Genomic DNA, 22,030 nt, shown 5'->3' with positions numbered 1-22,030 from the left:
ACCTCTAATGTATTATGAGGTTAAAAATAATGGCTGAGAGGAGCATGCGTGGATGCATCCAAGATTAGCCTTCCAGCTCCGCACCGCTCCGGTCCTTTGATCCCAGCCACAGCCATCATAGCCCTCATTCCAGCCCTGCTCCACCGCTGATCATCAGGGGAACACCCCCGGAGTTACCCACTGTCCACAAGCTCTGCACTGAGGGTCCTCTCCTGTCACCTGGATTCCGCTCTGCTGTAACCCGGCCTATCCAAAATGGCGGCCACAACTCCACGAGGCCCATACACTGAGCCAAACAAGTCCATAGCAGATCAGGACGCTGATCAGAACGAGACAAACACTCAAGCACTTCTACAGGGGAAAGCCACAGTGAGTACCCCACAGCAGGTTGCTTTATCCCCTGCATCCACTGAATCCTTAATTGGGAGGACATTTGAGGGTACTGATCTCCAACAAATAGGGGCACAGATGGACATAATGGAAAAGAAAACTGACCAATCGGTTGCCAGAATTAACCAAAACTCAGCCAGAATACAGGAACTCCAGGACCATCTAGAGAGTGCCATGTCCAAAATTGATGATCTGGAAAAAATATCTAGGCGCTATAACTTTAGAACTAGGGGCCTTCCAGAGTCGGTGAAATTTGTCTAGCCAGCAGTATGCTCTTTTAATAAAGAACTGATCCTTGACATCCCAGAGCACCGTTTGGAGCTAAATATGGCCCATAGGGCTCTGCAACCACCATGCACAGGTGGCCTACCACGGGATATCATAGTCAAACCCCATTTCTATGCTGTCAAAGAAGAGGTGATGAAAAAGTCCCACAATTTTGATAGACTTACACTTCAGAGTCCAAAAAAGTCCAAAAACGGTGCTCTTTGAAGCCCCTCCTCCAGGTTTTGACACAAAAAGAAACTACATACAGATGGTCCTTTCCATATTACCAGAATAAAACCCATGGATTTTCATCCTTTTCAGACGGCAAGCATTTGCTTCTACACCTAGGGCTGATCTCCCAAGAAATCTCTATCCCACCCACCAACAGAAGCTCATCATCTATGAGAAGGCCCTCTCTGCCAAGCCCATTCACTCCTGTTTTTTTAAAAACAACGATCCAAAAAGTCAAGAGACTCTCAACCTCCCTGATGTAGACTCACAGGCTGTGGTCAAGTCATCCTGTTTCGCTCTCTTTGTAACTGAGCTTTAGGGTGATATCTCCCTCTTCACAAGTTACCCAAGTTACCTTTTTCTTTTATTTTTTTCTTCCGAGTTGTTTCACAGGTTCTCTGAGGGGCACCTCTGGGGAGTGGGAAAGAATTTGGACCCAATGTTATACAGTGTTTATATTGTGTATGTTGCGGTAACTGGAGCTTGTGGTCTCCCCACTATCCGCTATCCGCTATCAGCTTACTAATAGCTTCAATTTAACTAAGTTCTTCCTCACAGTAGTATCTAGAGATCCATTTCCTTAGCTGAAGCTAGAGCGGATCCCTACAATAAACAAATAATTCTGGATGGGCCCTCACAGTTCACCCCAGGTGACAATGGATTGCCCTGACTATTATAGGGCTGCCCGACGGTGTTGGGGAGAAGCTTGAGGACTTCTGCCCAAGCTCCATCTATATTTAACACTTAGGGATGTAAATTTATGTAGGTATTTGATACATTTTCACAAGGCGGGGGTGACCGTAGCGGTTTCAGTGTGCCTCCATCTGCAACTGAGAGGACCATGTTTACCTCTCAGAGTCAAATTGATGACCCCCAACTTCAGGGACATCGCCCCTTCTCAGGGCATGGCACAGGAAGTGGCTGGGCTCTTCTGCTCCTGGGTGGGTTTTAGAATTTTCGCTCATATTTTTCTATTAATGACTATCTCTCTTAAACCCCTTCTTTCTTTCTTTTTTCTGTCTACCCCTTCCCCTTCCTTACAACTCCCCTTCAACTTAAGGTCTTCCGAGAGCTCATCCTTCAGCAACACAAGGACCAGGACCCTAACCAAAATACGAAGGATCCACTCAGGGGGACTCAGGGGACTCTCTTTAATGGGGTGAGATATATGCCTCTCCTGAGTTGCCTAACTCTCTGATCCATGTCTAAATCCAAGTTTAACAATCTGAAACTACAGATTGTATCTCATAACGCGCAGGGAGTTAATTCCCCAGTAAAACAATGAAAACTATTCCAACACTATCACGCCGCTTCATAGGCAGATGTAATATTACTAATAGAGACCCACTTCCCTAGTTAGTAAAATCCTTTATTCGTCCACCAAAGTTATCAGCAATTCTTCCTAGCTAATGCAGAAAAAAACAAGGGGTGTAGCATTAAGCTTCTCCAAACTACATTTTTCCCAATCAAAAATCCTTAAAGACCCTGAAGGTTGTTTTTTTTTATTGATCATAGGCACTATAGACGGAGGGACTTATACATTTGTGTCATACTATACTGCCAAACAAGGGCCAAAGGAAATTTTTTAAATCTATGATAAATGTCTTGAGGCCCCACTTCAAGGGAACTGTTATCATAGGGGGTGATTAGAACATACCATTTGACCTCTCCCTGGATATATCAAACCAGGGGACCTCGAAATCTAGACGTCCCCCCAGACAGAGTTTAAAAATAGCACGACTGCTGAACTCACTTGGGCTGATAGATATCTGGAGGGAATTTAATTCCCATGTCAAGGATTATACACCACTCCACACCACACCACACCTATGCCAGGATAGACCATATATTTCTTCAAGCCACTGCTATTCCCCTAGCTACTGCCTCCAAAATTTGAGACACACCCCTTTCTGATCACTCAATAATGTTGTGAACTCTTTGACGCCCCCAAGGGGTAGAGGGTCCATATAGATGGCATCTTAACGAAGGCCTTCTGAGTAATCCCGTGCATTGTACCTTACTAGATAAAGCCCTGAGAGAGTGCTTTGTTGACAATGATAATGATTCAGTTTCAACAACTACATTGTGGGCAGCCCACAAGGCTGTGATGAGAGGGAAACTAATCCAGATTTCCTCCCAGATGAAACGTGAACGCAAAGTGGAAATCCAGAAACTGACTGGGGAATTCCTCTTACTAAGCAAATGTCACAAACATAACCCTACCCCTGACACACTGGCCCAGCTAGATGATGCGTGAGTACAACTTAATCTGGCCTTAACCACAGCAGCAGAAAAACATCTTAGATGGACACGTGAAAAATTCTATTCACAAAAAGATATAATTGGCTCTAAATTGGCAGCTAAACTTAGCCCCAAACCATGCACTCTATAATTCCCCAAAATTTGCATGCCGTCAGTTGACCTAACCCAAAATCCCACTAGGATTTTGGAAACCTTTCAAAATTTTTACGAAAAATTCTATAATGATGTCTTCCCCCCTCTCCCCACAAATTGGAGACTTTGCTTTGGGATTTACCCCTCCCTAGATTAACACGTAAGCAATATGGAACTGTTAGAAAAACCTATTCCACCGGAGGAGATTTTAGAGGTCGCTAAATTGCTTAAAACAAACACATCCCCAGGTCCTGATGGTTTTTCGGTTTGTTACTATAAGAAGTTTGGTCCTTCCCTGGTGTCTTATATAGCACGGTTCTTCAACTCTCTTCGTGATGGAGCTACAACCCCTGACAGTCATCTGCATAAATCTCATTGGAACGGCACCAAACAAAAGTTCCAGCATCATCACCTTGCCCAATGCAGATTCGAGATTCATCACTGAATATGACTTTCATCCAATCATCCACAGTCCACGATTGCCTTTCCTTAGCCCATTGTAACCTTGTTTTTTTGTGTTTAGGTGTTAGAGATGGCTTTCTTTTAGCTTTTCTGTATGTAAATCCCATTTCCTTTGGGCGGTTTCTTACAGTTCGGTCACAGATGTTGACTCCAGTTTCCTCCCATTTGTTCCTCATTTGTTTTGTTGTACATTTTCAAGGCATATTGCTTTAAGTTTTCTTTCTTGACACTTTGATGTCTTCCTTGGTCTACCAGTATGCTTGCCTTTAACCACCTTCCCATGTTGTTTGTATTTGGTCCATGTTTTAGACACAGCCAACTGTGAACAACCAACATCGTGTGCAACACTGCGTGATGATTTACCCTCTTTACCTACATACTAACCAGCAGATTTAATCTGATGCAGGTGTTAGTGTTTGTAATGAAAATTTACAGGGTGATTCCATATTTTTTTTCCTCAGAATTGAGTGATTCCATAATTTATTCCCTGTGCTTGTTCTATAAATCTAACTGTTTCTGGCCACCACAATTATTTTTCTTGATTTCTTTTAGTGTTTCTTAAAGCCAGAAAGTTGCCATTTGAAATGCCTTTAGTTTTTGGCCATGTCTGTGATCTGCTTTTTTTCTACAACAATAAACAACTGAAGGAACATCCTCAGGGACTGGTGATTCCATAATTTTTGCCAGGGGTTGTACACTGGATAACGATTTAAACACAGCCTTTGTTTCTGTCATTCCCAACCCAGGGAAAGATGTGAATGAGGTCAGTAACTAGCGTCCAATTTCCCTTATAAACAATGATCTCAAAATTATCAAGAAAATTTTCACAATGCGATTATCCAGCTTTATTGCTAAATATATTCATAAAGATCAGGTTGGCTTCATCCCAGGGTCCAGACCAAATTAGAAGAGCCATAGATATAATTTCCTTACTTCATTCTCAATGGGACAAGGGTTTCTGCAAGAAGGCTTTCTATTTTAAATTGCCCTTTAGAAGGCCTTTGATTCCATCTCCCGGACTTACCCATTTGAAATACTGTAGAGGTGGGGTTTTGGCCCTAAATTCTTAGGAATTATCCATTCATTATACTCTAATCCTAGTGCACAAATCTGCTTATTGGGTCACTACTCAGACACTTTTGCCATCAAAAACGAAACATTAGCTATCGCCATTAGATCCCGCCCCATATTAAAGGGGTTTCCTGCAGATCTCAGGAACACAAATGCGTGCTGTTTGCAGATGACCTGCTGCTTTTTATTACCTCTCCACTGATATCTACCCCCAATGTACAGTATTTCAACTTCTTTGAGACTTTGGCTCTATCTCAGGACTCAAAGTAAATATCACCAATAAATATCATCTGATGCTTTAAACATTTCAATCCCCCCTAAGCTAGCGGATCAGCTCAAATGCCATTTCCCATTTACTTGGGCCGCGGATTCTATCCCATATTTATGAATCAAACTATCAGGATTGACAATTTGTTTGCAGCTAACTACCCTTCCATGTTTAGGAAGCTAGAAGAGAAACTTAAAATGTGGTCAAAGTATGGTCTGATCTGGTTGGGTAGTTTAAATGCTATTAAGATGACATTGCTGCCGCATCTACCATACCTTTTTTGCTCCCTCCCATACCTATAAAGAAAATGCTACTAGCTAAAGTTCAATCTAAAATAATTAGCTTCATCTGGGGAAAAAAAGGGCTATCGTTGTGCTAAAGAGGATCTCTTTCGTCTTAAAAATCTCCATAGTATACTCCAGAGGTCCTAAACCTGATTGAGTTTATATATAAAGACAAGCAGTTACTCTTCACACAATCAATTACCTTTTATGGTGCCCCCCTAAATTAAGACCTACTGTATTGATACCTACCCTTTCCCACTCCCTGGCACATTGTAATACGCTCCACAAACAGGGCTCGTTGGTATCCAACATGAGACCCCTCTCTCACTTATTTCATAACCCAGTGTTCCCCCCCGGGCATGAATATTTTAGCCTTCCAATGGTGGCTGAATAAGGGATTATTCAGAATAGTAAACTCGAAATGCCGAATGATGAAAAATTCAGACTCTCCCAAATCACACATTTCCTACTTTCTGTTTGGCTGAATAAACCCGATCCCCTTAAACCTACTGTTTATGAAACATGGTGTTCCAATATCATGGATCAGAGGAGAGGCATTTCTATTATATATTCTTCCCTGGCGGACAAGTTGGACAAAGCTTCTTATGTGAGATCCTGGGAATCTGAGTTAGAACTACACTTAGATCCAGACAAGTGGACTAACTAATCCCAACACTCCTTTAAAGGTGCCATGAATATCTCTTTAATCAAAGCAAATGTTAAAATCCTTACTAGATGGTACTATGTTCCTACTAGACTGGTCAAGATCTACCTTGAGGTCTCCCCCTTGTGTTACAGAGGGTGTAATCTGATGGGCTTCATGTACCATACTTGGTGGAGTTGCTCCCCATATCAGAAGCTATTGGAACAAGTTCTTCCAAATAGTACGGAGAGTTACGGGAGTAGCTGTTCCCCAAGACCCTATGATTGCCCTTCTGAACCACAGAGTGAGCAAAGTCCCTAAACACACTCAAACTCTGATCCTTTTTTTTGTTTTGGGTGCTAAAATCACGATTGCAGGAGCCTGGAGGAAAACCTCAGTCTTTATCTTAGCAACAAAGCGGAAGATCTCCTGGATCATGTCCCAGGAACAAATTGTAGCCAAGCTCCTGGATAGAGTCCAGCTATTTGAAACTATCTGGGAACCATGGGTATGCTATATAAAAGTGCCTCTTTTTCCAGGTCAAGTACTACTTTAAATAGATCCTCCTGGATGACCTTTTCCCTCCCCTACCCCTTCTTGGGGTCCATCAACTCTAATTTCTTCGCTTCTCTCTTTCCCTTCTTTCCTGCACTGCTCATTTGTCATACTGGCAAACAGTCTTAGATTTCTACTGTTTACTGTATATTTACAGATAATGACCAGGAGGTAAAACATTCTGGTCTGATAGTAAGCTCTTGAGACAAAAAAACGCAAGCTTCTACTGAGACAAGCTCAGACTATTCTTGGCGGAGTCTTCTATTCCGCAACGTGAACCCATAGAGGTTGTGTGGATGACCCCTGCCCTAATTGTCTCCTTGTATACCTGCGCTTTGTCTTTAACCACTCTCAGCATAAATCCCACAAGGAGAAGCGCAGATTCTTGATTGAACCCAATGGATAGCATATTGATGTCTATTACTCAAAAGTGATTATGATGTTTATTAAGCTTAAGTTTCAATTTCCATGTTCTTTGTTCTTATACAATCATTTCATGAGGCCCTGTAGGTCGTTCCTACTGTTTCCATTATTATTTATCTTCTTGAAAAACAAATAAACGTATTGAAAAGAAAACAATAGCTGGAATGCCTCCAGATTTTTCATATTGCCTTCAAAAATGTATATATTAGGAGCCCACACTGATGGTTGTATATTCAGAAGCAATGCTTGTGATGTTTTAAAAATGTAATGAGAAGCAGATCCCAGTACAAAAGCACATATTTGCCAAAAACCCTAATGTAGGTAAGTACAGACCCACCAAGTTGTTAAAGAACCATTTGTGAACCACAGAAGAAGTAACATTCTCACCTGCCATAGCAGCCGATTGCTTGGAACTGTGAATGAAAATACTGAGAAAAGGTATTCCAAGACCATAGGAATAGACTTGTATTGTAATACCAAGAAAATTATATCAAATATGTTGTAACATGCATTTATATTATGTTATGTTATAGACAAGGATAGATGTTTGGGGATCCATGGCTATGTTTTCTGTGGCCCTTATTATTCTTTGTAGATGAGCTTGGATAAGTTCCATTTAATAAAACCTGAAATTAGAGAAATATATGAGAAATACTGTATATGAGCTGATGTCGATGACCAGTGAAAATGCTAGATGCCTTGCCATCGTGCTTATTTCTGACTTCAAGTCGGTTACCAAGCATTTCCATAAGGAAATCAGCAAGGAAGCCCATGTATTTCCAGCTTACAGGCTGTAGGTTGGGCAGCCCACCTACAAGCACCAGTCAGCATGGGCCGCCAAAAAGCCTCCAGAGCCAATACTGTAGGTTGGGTATACACATACCAAAAGTCAGCCAGTTTAGCAGGAACCAGCATACTTTTGGTATGTGTGCACCACTGTCAGCTCAACAGCAGCCAGTCTTTAGGCACAGCCATGAAGCCACAACAGCCCATTCACTGGTAGTGAGCCACAGCAGCCCATCTATCACCACTAGTGATGAGCCGAACACCCCCCGGTTCGGTTCGCACCAGAACCTGCGAACGGACCGAAAATTCGCACGAACGTTAGAACCCCATTGACGTCTATGGGACTCGAACGTTCAAAATCAAAAGTGCTCATTTTAAAGGCTAATTTCCATGGTATTGTCCTAAAAAGGATTTGGGGACCCGGGTCCTACCCCAGGGGACATGTATCAATGCAAAAAAAACTTTTAAAAACGGCCGTTTTTTCGGGAGCGGTGATTTTAATGATGGTTAAAGTAAAAAAAAAAAAAGTAAAATATTCCTTTAAATATCGTACCTGGGGGGTGTCTATAGTATGCCTGTAAAGTGGCGCGTGTTTCCCGTGTTTAGAACAGTCCCTGCACCAAATGTCAATTTTAAAGGAAAAAATCTCATTTAAAACTGCTTGCGGGTTTAATGTAATGTCGGGTCCTGGCAATATAGATGAAAATCAGTGAGACAAACGGCATGGGTACCCCCCAGTCCATTACCAGGCCCTTTGGGTCTTGTATGGATATTAAGGGGAACCCCGCACCCAAATTAAAATAAGGAAAGGTGTGGGGCCACAAGGCTCTATATACTCTGAACAGCAGTATACAGGCGGTGCAAACAAGACAGGGACTGTAGGTTTGTTGTTAAGTAGAATCTGTTTGGCATTTTGAACGGGTACATTTTTAACGTGTTTAGCTCCAGCCAAAAAATCTTTTTTAAGCTTTTTGGAAAACATAGGGAAGGGTTATCACCCCTGTGACATTTGTTTTGCTGTCTTTCCTCCTCTTTAGAAGATTTCACCTCACTTTTTGTCCCAATGACAAATGATTTTTGAAAATTTGGGTTTTTTTGTGGAACAAGGATTGGAAAGCATCAGTGGAAAGGAGAAATGTTTTTCCCATATTAATTCTTACAGGAGAGAATTTCCCTTCCTAGGGGTAGATTTCATCTCACTTCCTGTTGTCTCCTTCCGTTTGCAAGTAGGAGTCGTTTGTAAGTTAGATGTTTGAAAGTAGGGGCCTGCCCTATATACTCAGCATAAATTTGGCCCTTACGTGTTGTTGTGGCCACAACAACGTAAGCCCTCACAGGGCCCTGCTGTGAAATATTAGATCAAGAATTGTAATTACATGCCCCTGTTGAACAGGGGCAGAAAAACTGGGCCTTTGGTGGTGGTGGTGGTGGTGCTGGTGCCACAACACTGTAAGTCCTCACTCGCTCTTGGTGGGTGCAGAAATGGGCCCTGCTGTGAAATATTAGATCAAGAATTGTAATTACATGCCCCTGTTGGGGCAGAAAAATTGGGCCTTTGGTGGTGGTGGTGGTGGTGCTGGTGCCACAACACTGCAACCCCTCACAGACACTCTAGTTGGAACGCAGGAACGAGCCCTGCTGCAAAGTATTGCATCAAAAATTGTAATTACACGCCCCTGTTAAACAGTGGCAGAAAAATTGGGCCTTAGGCACTGGTGCTGGTGCTACAACACTGCAACCCCTCACAGACACTCTAGTTGGAACGCAGGAACGAGCCCTGCTGCAAAGTATTGCATCAAAAATTGTAATTACACGCCTCTGTTAAACAGGGGCAGAAAAATTGGGCCTTAGGCACTGGTGCTGGTGCTACAACACTGCAACACCTCACAGACACTCTAGTTGGAACGCAGGAACGAGCCCTGCTGCAAAGTATTGCATCAAAAATTGTAATTACACGCCCCTGTTAAACAGGGGCAGAAAAATTGGGCCTTAGGCACTGGTTCTGGTGCCACAACACTGCAACCCCTCACAGACACTCTAGTTGGAACGCAGGAACGAGCCCTGCTGCAAAGTATTGCATCAAAAATTGTAATTACACGCCCCTGTTAAACAGGGGCAGAAAAATTGGGCCTTAGGCACTGGTGCTGGTGCTACAACACTGCAACCCCTCACAGACACTCTAGTTGGAACGCAGGAACGAGCCCTGCTGCAAAGTATTGCATCAAAAATTGTAATCACACGCCCCTGTTAAACAGGGGCTGAAAAATTGTGCCTTAGGCATTGGTGGTGGCGCCCAGAACCAAAAATGTTCTTTTAAGCTATCAGCGTGATGATTGAGGAGGAAGAGGATAATTACTCAGGGATAGTCACTCAGCATCAGCATAGGCAGTCTTTGAAGGGATCTGAGATTTAAAAAAAAATTATTCGGTTACATCAGCATCAGGTGCTTGGTAGCTGGTGGTGATCCAAGACTGATTCATTTTTATGAAGGTCAGTCGATCGACCGAGTCGGTGGACAGACGCACCCTGTGATCGGTTACAAAGCCTCCAGCAGCACTGAATGTGCGTTCTGAAAGAACGCTGGATGCAGGACAGGCCAGTAGCTCAATTGCATACTGTGCAAGCTCTGGCCAGTGATCCATCCTCAAGACCCAGTAACCCAGAGGATTTTCGGTGGGAAAGGTGTCCAAGTCTGATCTTGCCCCTAGGTATTCCTGCACCATGTAAAACAGACGCTGGCAATGGTTGCTGGAACCGATCATACCTTGGGGCTGCGGACCAAAAAATTGTCTGAACGCATCGGTCAGACGGCCACCTTCTCTACCGCTCCTTCTTTGACTGACCGAAGCCTCAGCAACACGTTGTCCAGAAACAGGAGTTTGTAACCTCCCAGTCTCTGGGAACGCGTTGCACAGACCTTTCTGCAAGGCCTCCCGAAGATGTTTCATCCTCTGCTCCCTTGCGATGGCAAGATAAGGTCCACAACCTTACCCTTGTAACGTGGATCAAGGAGGGTTGCCAGCCAGTATTGGTCCTTCTCCTTGATACCACGAATACGAGGATCCTTACGCAGGCTTTGCAGGATCAGGGAGGCCATGCAGCGTAGGTTTGCTGAGGCATTCGGTCCGGAATCCTCTGGGTCACTAAGGACGACATGGTCCGAAGCCACCTCCTTCCAGCCACGTACAAGTCCATGTCTTTCTTGGGACTGATCCCTTAAAGACAGCTGCTGATGCTGAGTGCCAGGCTCCACCTACATACTGACACAATCTTCCTCCTCCTCCTCCTCCTCCTCCTCCTCCTCCTCCTCCTCTTCCTGTGTGATCGGCGGGCATGCAGAAACACTGTCTGGATAAAGGGGGCTTTGAGAGCTAAGGAAGTCCTCCTCTTCCTGCCTCTGTTCTGCCTCAAGTGCCCTGTCCATTATTCCACGCAGCGTGTGCTCCAACAGGTGGACAAGGGGGACAGTGTCACTGATGCATGCACTGTCACTGCTCACCATCCTCGTGGCCTCCTCAAATGGTGACAGGACAGTGCATGCATCCCTGATCATGGCCCACTGGCGTGGGGAAAAAAAAACAAGCTCCCCTGACCCTGTCCTGGTGCCATAGTCGCACAGTACTCATTGATGGCCCTCTGCTGCGTGTGCAGCCGCTGCAGCATGGCCAACGTTGAGTTCCACCTGGTGGGCATGTCACAGATTAGGCGGTTCTTGGGCAAGTTAAACTCCTTTTGGAGGTCCGTCAGCCGAGCACTGGCATTATATGACCGGCGGAAATGCACACAGACTTTCCTGGCCTGCCTCAGGACATCCTGTAAGCCCGGGTACCTGCCCAAGAACCGCTGCACCACCAAGTTAAGGACGTGAGCCAAACAGGGCACATGGGTCATTTGTCCCTGTCGGAGGGCAGAGAGGAGGTTGGTGCCATTGTCGCAAACCACCATTCCTGCCTTAAGTTGGCGTGGCGTCAACCACCTCTGAACCTGCCCCTGCAGAGCTGACAGAACCTCTGCCCCAGTGTGGCTCCTGTCCCCCAAGCACACCAGCTCAAGCACCGTAGGCATCTTTTGGCCTGCGTACTTGCGTAGCCCCTTGAATGGCTACGAAGCACCACTGGTTCCGAGGACAAAGCACAGGAAGAGGCCATGGAGGAAGAAGAAGAGGAGGGGGTGGAGGAGAGAGGTGTGTCACAATCATTAGCATTTTGGAGGCGTGGTGGCGGAACAACCTCCAACACTACTGCACCTTGTCCTGCATCCTTCCCAGCTGCCAGCAGAGTCACCCAATGCGCCGTGAAACTTAAGTAACGTCCCTGTCCATGCCTGCTGGACCATGAGTCAGCGGTAATATGCACCTTACCGCTGACCGCCCTGTCCAGCGAGGCCTTCCACATGCCGGTAGAGAGCCGGAATCACCTTCCGTGAGAAAAAGTGGCGTTTAGGTACCTGCCACTGAGGAACCGCACATTCCACAAACTCACGGAAGGGGCAGAGTCTACCAACTGAAAAGGCAGCAGTTGAAGTGCTAGCAATTTTGCCAAGCTAGCATTCAACCGCTGGGCATGTGGATGGCTGGGAGCAAACTTCTTTCGCCGGTGCAGCAGCTGGGGCAGGGAAATTTGCCTGGTACAATCTGACGTCGGTGTACCAAAAGCAGATTGCCCACAAGTACTTGGCTGTGACACACCTAATTCTACACCTTCATTCCTCTCAGTGCAGGTCTCAGAGAGGACTGAAGGTATAGTGGGGTTGGAGATCTCAGCTGATGAGGAGCAAGGAGAGGTCCTCTTTGTTCTTTGGTGTGGGTCTTTTAGATACGCTTGCCAACGAACTGCATGGCAGGTCAACATATGTCCGGTCAAGCATGTGGTACCCAAGCGGAAGATGTTTTGGCCACGCGAGATACGCTTGAGACATATGTTGCAAATAGCAGCGGTGTGATCTGATGCACTCGTCTCAAAAAAGGCCCACAACAAAGAACTTTTTGAATAACGCGAGACTGCAGCGCCCTGCACATGTGGAGCTTTGGGGTGTGATGCAGTCAATGTGCTGCCCTTAGGCTGGCCCCTGGAGGGCATCCTGCCTCGTTGGTGATGTGCCGCCTCCTCCTCCTCTCTCCTATCAGGCACCCATGTTGAGTCAGTGACCTCATCATCCCCTCCCTCCTCATCACTGGAGCAAACCTGGCAGTATGCTGCAGCAGGGGGAGCATGACTGCCAGATTGCTGTCCTTCTTGGGCACCCCCTCTGTCTGCGCTCATGTTACTGCCTTCATCGAGCTCAGTATCATCATCAGAGCCTTCCAAACGCTGGGCATCCTCCTGGAGCATGTGCCCAACACTGTGGTCAAACAGTTCAAGGGACTCCTCAGGAGGACATGGTGGGGCTAGGGAAGGAGTCACTGATGACATTGAGCCGAGGGAAGAGGCCGCTGCTTTGCCAGACAAAGTACCCTGGGCATGGGTGAGAGAGGATGAGGAGGATGAGGACGGCTTGGTCATCCACTCAACCAAGTCTTCCGCATGTTGTGGCTCAACACGGCCAGCTGCCGAAAAAAAGCCCAAGCGTGTCCCAAGGCCACATGCTGATGAGGATGCACCGTCTCCATGACCAGCACTAGACACAGAGCCTGCTTGCCCTCTCTTATTGGCTTGTGACTGTCTGCCTCTCCTTCTTGGCCTTCCAGACATACTAATGGCCTGTAGCTGCACTAAGCTGGGATATATATATATATATATATATATATATATATATATATATATATATATATATATATACTGATACTGCAGCTAGCAAAATCAACTGCCTGCCTGTAGTATGAGAACACCACCAACCTTCTACAGGTAGCTTTAGCTGAACACTGTGAGGTGGACGCACCCCACTAACTTGTAGGTTTAGCTAAACACTGTGAGCAGGACGCACCCCACTAACTTGTAGGTTTAGCTGAACACTGTGAGGTGGACGCACCACACTAGCTTGTAGGTTTAGCTGAACACTGTGAGGTGGACGCACCACACTAACTTGTAGGTTTAGCTGAACACTGTGAGCAGGACGCACCCCACTAACTTGTAGGTTTAGCTGAACACTGTGAGCAGGACGCACTGCACTAACTGTAAATAGTCTAGCTGCCTGACTGTGGTACTAATAGGATCAAAAGAACACCAGTAATTTTCTTCAGGTAGCTGTATATACTGTAACAAGACAAGCCTGCCTGTCAGTAGGAAGATAACAGGAACGTATCTAGCTGAACACTGTGAGCAGGACGCACTGCACTAACTTGTAGGTTTAGCTGAACACTGTGAGGTGGACGCACCACACTAACTTGTAGGTTTAGCTGAACACTGTGAGCAGGACGCACCCCACTAACTTGTAGGTTTAGCTGAACACTGTGAGCAGGACGCACTGCACTAACTGTAAATAGTCTAGCTGCCTGACTGTGGTACTAATAGGATCAAAAGAACACCAGTAATTTTCTTCAGGTAGCTGTATATACTGTAACAAGACAAGCCTGCCTGTCAGTAAGAAGATAACAGGAACGGATCTAGCTGAACACTGTGAGCAGGACGCATTGCACTAACTTGTAGGTTTAGCTGAACACTTTGAGGTGGACGCACCACACTAACTTGTAGGTTTAGCTGAACACTGTGAGCAGGACGCACCCCACTAACTTGTAGGTTTAGCTGAACACTGTGAGCAGGACGCACCGCACTAACTTGAAGGTTTAGCTGAACACTGAGCAGGACGCACCCCACTAACTTTTGTAGGTTTAGCTGAACACTGTGAGCAGGACGCACTGTACTAACTGTAAATAGTCTAGCTGCCTGACTGTGGTACTAATAGGATCAAAAGAACACCAGTAATTTTCTTCAGGTAGCTGTATATACTGTAACAAGACAAGCCTGCCTGTCAGTAAGAAGATAACAGGAACGGATCTAGCTGAACACTGTGAGCAGGACGCACCGCACTAACTTGAAGGTTTAGCTGAACACTGAGCAGGACGCACCCCACTAACTTTTGTAGGTTTAGCTGAACACTGTGAGCAGGATGCACTGCACTAACTGTAAATAGTCTAGCTGCCTGACTGTGGTACTAATAGGATCAAAAGAACACCAGTAATTTTCTTCAGGTAGCTGTATATACTGTAACAAGACAAAACTGACTGCCTGTCAGTAGGAAGATAACAGGAACGGATCTAGCTGAACACTGTGAGCAGGATGCACTGCACTAACTTGTAGGTTTAGCTGAACACTGTGAGGTGGACGCACCACACTAACTTGTAGGTTTAGCTGAACACTGTGAGCAGGACGCACCCCACTAACTTGTAGGTTTAGCTGAACACTGTGAGCAGGACACACTGCACTAACTGTAAATAGTCTAGCTGCCTGACTGTGGTACTAATAGGATCAAAAGAACACCAGTAATTTTCTTCAGGTAGCTGTATATACTGTAACAAGACAAGCCTGCCTGTCAGTAAGAAGATAACAGGAACGGATCTAGCTGAACACTGTGAGGTGGACGCACCACACTAACTTGTAGGTTTAGCTGAACACTGTGAGCAGGACGCACTGCACTAACTGTAAATAGTCTAGCTGCCTGACTGTGGTACTAATAGGATCAAAAGAACACCAGTAATTTTCTTCAGGTAGCTGTATATACTGTAACAAGACAAGCCTACCTGTCAGTAAGAAGATAACAGGAACGGATCTAGCTGAACACTGTGAGCAGGACGCACTGCACTAACTGTAAATAGTCTAGCTGCCTGACTGTGGTACTAATAGGATCAAAGGAACACCAGTAATTTTCTTCAGGTAGCTGTAAATACTGTAACAAGACAAGCCTGCCTGTCAGTAGGAAGATAACAAGAACGGATCTAGCTAAACTGAATACAGTGTATATATATATATGCAACACCTGGGATGCATATATATACACAATACACTGTAAGTGCAGCTAACTGACTGACTGTTCTGCCTAATCTATCTAACTCAAATCAAATGTCACTGTCTGTCTCTCTCTCTCTCTCTGAATGAACGCCGGAACACACACTACACAGGGCCGCCGTGCAGGCGGCCTTATATAGTGTGGGGCGTGTACTAAATCCCCTGAGCCATAATTGGCCAAAGCCTCCTTGGCTTTGGCCAATTACGGCTCTCTGTTCAGGCGGCGCTGTGATTGGCCAAGCATGCGGGTCATAGTGCATGCTTGGCCAATCATCAGCCAGCAATGCACTGCGATGCCGCAGTGAATTATGGGCCGTGACGCGCCACACGAATTTGGTGCGAACGCCTCATATCGTTCGCAATTCGACGAACGATCGAACAGCCGATGTTCGAGTCGAACATGGGTTCGACTCGAACACGAAGCTCATCCCTAATCACCACTAAGCACTACTATAACTACTACTATCAGGCAGTGGAAGTAGCAAGAAAGAAGCCCACCCACCACTACTGGCAAACAATGTAAGTAAAGCTAAAGAAGGGAAAACATTAGCCTTTTATGAAAAAAAAAAAAAAAAAATTATAGGAACTGCAGCACAAATGTTTATTGACTATAGAGCGCTGATATATTTATCAAATCATATGCATAGGGGTTCCTATATTCAGGATAAAAGAACTAAATAATTTTGTGAAAATATTTGAAATGTGTTACACCTTAAACTCTTTCTTTAATTTGAACTTTAAAATAAATATTTTTTGGGGGTTTGATTTTTTCTTTAAATGTGTCCAATATCACTTTTTCTCTTTTGTATAGGTTATTCTATGTGATTCACAAACCAGCATTTACCAGAAGCCCAGATTTGATTTTTGTCATGTTTAAATTGCACACTGCTGTCCCAAAAAAAAAAAAAAAAAATAGTATTACCTGGGCTCTGACTTAGAAAAATATTTGCATTAATTTATTAAAGGAGCTGGGAATGCTCATTCAATGCATTTTATGAGTATTCACTTTAATTATCCAGTTATGTGAAAGGCAAATTCCCAATTACTTTTTTCATCTGTACATAATTGGATAACTGGAGTGAATATTCACACAATTTATTGACTGAACAAACTCAACTCCTTTAATTAAATACAGGCATACCCCACATTTAAGTACACAATTGGGTTTATTTACTAAAACTGGAAAGTGCAAAATCAGGCTCACTTCTGCATAGAGACCAATGAGCTTCTAACCCCAGCTTGTTCAATTAAGGTTTGGTAATAAAACCTGGAAGCTCATTGGTTTCTATGCAGAAGTGAGCCTGATTTTGCACTTTCCAGCTTTAGTAAATAAACCCCATTGAGTACTTAAAAGTGGGGTATGCCTGTAGCCATCTTGTTTTAAAGTACTAGTCAGCTACTTCATCTGGAGCCTTAATTATTTAAGATGACAGATTCAGTATGAGCATAATAAAGAATTTGCATGTTCTCCCTGTGCCTGCGTGGGTTTCCTCCGGGTACTCTGGTTTCCTCCCACACTCCAAAGACATGCTGGTAGGTTAATCAGAACCTGTCTATAAATTGGCCCTAGTTTGTGTATTTGTGTATGTGTTTGTAAGCGCGTCAGGACCCTGCTGGGTAAAGGACCGCGCTATATCAAGATGCAACTCAACTCAACCAAGAAGTTCCCTACTAATGCGGTATGAGATCTAGAGAAGAGAAAATACATTAAGCTAAATCAGACTCACAAGTGTGCTGGTGTGCTGAAGACGCATGATTGGATGCGACATGTGTAGAGGCTTCTGGGTAATGCCAACGTCACTTCCTGTACCAACCCGCACCATACCGAGGCTTGGAGCGCATGCCGGCATCTATAGACAGAGCGGCGCTGAACAAACCCTAAGAATGTTGCTGGAAAGACCCAGTGCCGATCTAAAGGCACCTTACTTGTGAGTGCAAAATTCTTATGCTAGTTTTATTGATGAAATGAAATTTATACATGTTGCGCAATGATGGCCGTTTGCTTTTTATGAGATCCTGAGAATGCGTAATGTGGAGATGTAAAGAGTGATTACTGGCATATCATTTGGAAACCCTCAGTTATAGTCTCACGAGTGGAGTGGTTAACCCAGGCATAAACCAAGGCGCTTTTTTCATTTGTTTTTGGTGAGTGTTCATTCTAGAAGGTGGTGGTGTAGAATTCATGGATTGGTGGAGATTTCTTCAATTACGGATGCAGATCTGTGCACGTGGGATTTGGATACCCATTTTCTGAAGAGAAATACTGGGACTTTTCTTTGTTTAATACACTACTATTATTTGTTTCACTTATGTAAATTTTCTGAAGAGAAATACTGGGACTTTTCTTTGCTTAAACACACACTACTATTTGTTTCACTTATGCAATTTTCCCTATATCAGTACACAATGCACCTGTTATAATATATGGTTAATATTAATTATTGGTGGATCATTGAAGAATGTATATTCACTGTTTCAGATATGTGGTAAGACATGTATTTTTTATGGTCAGCGCAGTTATCTTTTATACTGTGGCATTGCTTATCCTATACTCTTGGTGGGGATCCTATGACCGCAGCAGATCCGCTATCCAAAGACACATATATATCACTTATTATTATTCATATTTTTTTTGTGCCGGTGACACATATTTTACACATGCTGGTATCACTAGCTAACCCTAAAAACTTTAGGCAACTAAGTCTCAGGACCGACTAGATCCATCACTAGAACAAGAGAAACATTTAATTATATAAGGAATAAGAAAGTTCAACTTGTGTATTTTTATCAGAAGAAATTAAATATTGTACCAAAACTATAATGTATTGAACTTTCTTGTGTAAAATTTAGGATGAATTAGCTAAACAGTATTCTAAACTTAAATAGAATTTAAACTAGTAGCAGAACTCCTTCTACAAAATAATATATACTGTATAAAATAGTAAATAAATACCAGATTCACATTCTTGTAAATGTTAGAAAGGTCCACATATTATAACAAATATGTCACAAGAAATATTAATTATTAGATAAATGTACTTTCAAGACCAGTTTTTAGACACATCATATTGCAATAACATTAAGTGAGGTGCATTGCAGTGCAAGTCAAATGGCAATCCAAAACACACAGACAGTGGACCATGACATAAGGTAAATGTGTTTTAGCACTGATGTACAGGTACAATAAGTCCTATGTTATGCAGCATTGGCAGACCATTAAAAACAAATGAGCTGCCTTATCTCAATGCAAAATGATATGCAATAAAATACATGTAAAATACATGTTCACATGTGCACTGGGTACCAGGCAACACATTGCAAAAAACTTTCTTTTGCTTTTACAGTGCAGCAATCTAAAAATAAACGGCAACATCAGCATCGTATATATCTATACAACAACAAGGCTTTCCGTGACAAGTATAAAAAAAAAAATGTGTATGTGTTCATTGCAAAGGACTTGTTAGATGAGACCATTCAGATTTCTTCAAACATATATGCAATATGTAGTAAAGTTTTACATGCAATACCTATAAGCAGTATATAAAAACATCTAGAATGCAACTATTACATTAAAGATTGCAAATACTTAAATTGTCAACAGTTTTTATACTTAACAGTCTTCATTCTTGATGCAGCAGTTATCCAGTATAATGTGTTCATGGTGATTCTGAATTATAGTACAGTTTGGTCACCTCTGGCTGCAACACAAGACACGAGCATTCCAAGAAAGCTCCCATGTCTTATGTTGTAACCAAAGGTATCACAATAATCCCAGTGTGATGCAGTTCTTTCTTTCATTGCATGTCTCTTTCTACAATTCAGCCTCTAGAAAAGGAGAACAATACTTGTGTTACCTGCTGCATTTGTTGAAATCATTATTCACTGGTCTTAAACTTTTTCTTATCTACTGATAACATTGCTATATGTTTGCACAACTTTGATTTGTTCAAGGACTATTTAATAAGGTAAAGTCAAGGTAGTTATTTTTTTCTGACATTTATGTATTTATTACTTTTCTACTCTTTAAAAAATGACATGTATTCCTCCCAAAAACATAATCCAGAAAACAAAATACAAGCTTATATATCCATGGCTAAAGGCTGGAAGTGTGAGGGTCATGTTGATACCTGCCGTATGTCCTTCTGCAGAGAAGCTAAAAAAAAAAGCCTAACAGCAGACAACAAACTGCACTGCCATTCTACAATTATTTGAGACTGGCTCAATGGCCAGTAAAAGGGTTCTCTGCAGAAAGAAAAATGTCAGTCATTGAAGCTTAGCAGAAACTCAGACTAAAAGGTAATAGCAAGCATTTGGTGGTGTATGCCTTTAAGTAGAACTTTTAAATGAAACTACTTAAAGTGGAGTACATGGTAACTTACTTAACTAGGTACCAGACAAGATAATGGTCAGTGAGGTCAGTGGAAAGTATCTGAACTGTTGAGTAAACTTTTAAATGTTAAGAAAAGCTAATAGATTCAATCAGAAAACAGGGTTGTCTGCAAAGGCTTTCTGCCTCAAATATGTTCAGAACTAAAATGTACAAAATGTATTCTTTTAGTCAGAGAAATATGAAATATTGCACATTATTATTTAATATTTACTGTACATACGAATAGCTCCTTTTCACACTTGTCTTTGGCTGCTTTACTGAAACTGCAAAAAAAATATTGTTTATAGCGCTCAATAGCTAAAGTTAAAATGTGCACACACATCTGAATGAGTGAGATGAGCTTCAAATGCCCCCCCTCCCTTTTTGTCTCTGCCAGCTCGGATTAAATAAGACCATAAAAATGTAATGCAAATCTGTTTAGCAGTTCACTAAAGCTGTCCATACACTTGTAAAATTTTGTTCAACATTTTTGTTTAAAAAAAAATTATTCGATTTATGAATACTTATTGGGGTCAAATTGGTGTTCATTCTTGACCACAGCGATGAAAGAATTTGAAGGAACAGGATGATAAATTTTGAATGTGGTTTTTTTTCATTCCAAAATTGATTGTTAAAAACAAATGTATTTTAGATATTTTTGAATGACATTCATCAAGATCAAGTCTTAGAATGTACTGATGGGTTTTTTGTATGAATGTTTGTACAAATGTTCTTTAACCACTTCAATACCAGGCACTTTCCTGCCCAGGACAATTTTCAGCTTTCAGCGCTGTCACACTTTAAATGACAACTACGCGGTCATGCAACACTGTACCCAAAATTTTTTTTTATCATTTTCTTCCCATAAATAGAGCTTTCTTTTGGTGGTATTTGATCACCTCTGGGGTTTTTATTTTTTGCTAAACATTCTAAAAAAGACCAAAATTTTGGAAAAAAAAAAGTTTTTCTTAGTTTTTGTGATAAAATTTAGTTTTTCCCTTCACTGACGGGCACTGATGAGGCGACACTGATGGGCACTGATGAGGCGACACTGATGAGGGGGCACTGATAAAGTGGCACTGATGGGCACTGATGAGGAGGCACTGATATGTTGGGACACTGCTGGGCACTAATTTACAGGTGATTTGCACAACTGAGGGGGCTGTGCTGATAATCAATGTGCTGATTATCAGCACAGACCCCCCCCTCTGACAGGGAGAGCTGCCGATCACTCTCTCGCTGTCAGCGCGAGCCGAGAAATGCTGTTTACCGGCACTTCCTGATTCACGTGATGATCAGCTGTGATCGGTCACAGCTGATCACGTGGTAAGAAGCTTCTGACAGAGGCTCCTTATCACGATCGGAGATGCGGCGTGTCAGACTGAATCGCCACGCGCCAGCATGTTATCATGCTGGACATCATATGATGCCCAGTCAGCATAACAGAACCACTTCAAGGCCGTCATTCTGCATACGGTGGGTGGGAAGTGGTTAAAATCTACTAGCAGATGTCTTTCCAAAATGTGGAAACTGTGGATTTTACTACAAAACACCTCCCCCTACAATGGTGGTGGTATTTTGCACCAATCCCCTATCCTCAGTACAAATACCTGTGGTGAAAATTATATAACTATGTTCCTTTTCAATCTCAAGTGGAATAACTATATACTATATAAACTATTCCACTATAAACCCCTGAGTAGACATACAAAATATAAACACAAAACAAAAACATATGACAATATTTAAATAGTAAAATACAAAATACCTCCCCAGATCTGTATGCAAATATGAACCGAAAAACATACATACTGATAGAAAAATATAAATTTGTGAGGCCTGAAAGTCCTCCCATGGCCAGTGACATATATCAGTCCTTAAAGCAGTATTTAAATCGAAATCCTTAAATTGGGCAGTATAAACATGCTTTTACCATACAATGTGCTG

The 22,030-nt window shown here is 43.0% G+C and overlaps 1 long non-coding RNA gene across 1 annotated transcript in view; it reads right to left on the bottom strand.

Moving 5' to 3' along the window:
* The window catches only part of LOC141144778 (uncharacterized), an 89,507-nt gene extending 69,935 nt beyond the window's left edge, over positions 1 to 19,572 (bottom strand). Inside the window, exon 1 of the long non-coding RNA XR_012244466.1 lies at positions 19,330 to 19,572. This is a non-coding gene — a long non-coding RNA (uncharacterized lncRNA). The remainder of the gene's footprint in view (positions 1 to 19,329) is intronic.
* Between the last annotated feature and the right edge of the window lie 2,458 nt (positions 19,573 to 22,030).

Source organism: Aquarana catesbeiana, linkage group LG05, assembly GCF_042186555.1.
Source record: "Aquarana catesbeiana isolate 2022-GZ linkage group LG05, ASM4218655v1, whole genome shotgun sequence".
NCBI classification, from domain to species: domain Eukaryota; kingdom Metazoa; phylum Chordata; class Amphibia; order Anura; family Ranidae; genus Aquarana; species Aquarana catesbeiana.
This window is presented reverse-complemented; position numbering and strand designations above follow the sequence as displayed.